This window comes from Arachis duranensis, chromosome 9 (assembly GCF_000817695.3).
Source record: "Arachis duranensis cultivar V14167 chromosome 9, aradu.V14167.gnm2.J7QH, whole genome shotgun sequence".
Lineage (NCBI taxonomy): Eukaryota > Viridiplantae > Streptophyta > Magnoliopsida > Fabales > Fabaceae > Arachis > Arachis duranensis.
Genome location: NC_029780.3, coordinates 41,503,741 through 41,504,661, shown reverse-complemented (window position 1 = coordinate 41,504,661; position 921 = coordinate 41,503,741). Strand labels below are relative to the sequence as shown.

Here is a 921-nt window from a genome sequence, read left to right as displayed (position 1 = left end):
AACAAGGTCTAGGCATGGCCGAATGGCCAGCCTCCCAATGATCTAAGATAGCATAAGAATAAAGATAGCTACCCAGATGATCTAAGGATCTAAAATGATCAAAAGAAGAAAATACAATAGCAAAAGGTCTTATTTATAAAGAACTAGTAGCTTAAGGTTTACAGAAATGAGTAAATGACAGAAAAATCCACTTCCGGGCCCACTTGGTGTGTGCTTGAGCATTGAAGCATTTTCGTGTAGAGACTCTTCTTGGAGTTAAACGCCAGCTTTTGTGCCAGTTTGGGCGTTTAACTCCCATTCTTGTGCCAGTTCCGGCGTTTAACGCCGGACAGTTTTGAGCTGATTTCGAACGCCGGTTTGGGCCATCAAATCTCGGGCAAAGTATGAAATATTATATATTGCTGGAAAGCCCAGGATGTCTACTTTCCAACGCCGTTGAGAGCGCTCTAATTGGGCTTCTGTAGCTCCAGAAAATCTACATCGAATGCAGGGAGGTCAGAATCCAACAGCATCTGCAGTCCTTTTTAGTCTCTGAATCAGATTTTTGCTCAGGTCCCTCAATTTCAGCCAGAAAATACTTGAAATCACAGAAAAACACACAAACTCATAGTAAAGTCCAGAAAAGTGAAATTTAACTAAAAACTAATAAATATATACTAAAAACTAACTAAAACATAGTAAAAACATACTAAAAACAATGCCAAAAAGCGTATAAATTATCCGCTCATCACACATCTTGGACAGTTCAGACAGACCATCATAGAAAATACCTATGATGCTCCATTCAGAAAGCATATCAAAGGGACACTTTCTGATTAATTGTTTGTATCTTTCCCAAGCTTCATAGAGGGATTCTCCTTCCTTCTGTCTGAAGGTTTGGACTTCCACTCTAAGCTTACTCAATTTTTGAGGTGGAAAGAA

At 39.2% G+C, this 921-nt stretch overlaps 1 non-coding gene across 1 annotated transcript; it reads left to right on the top strand.

The window, feature by feature from the left end:
* The first annotated feature begins 789 nt into the window (after positions 1-789).
* Positions 790-897, top strand: LOC127742172 (small nucleolar RNA R71). Its single transcript, XR_008003359.1, has one exon. It is a non-coding gene; the product is annotated as a small nucleolar RNA R71 (small nucleolar RNA).
* Positions 898-921: the final 24 nt, after the last annotated feature.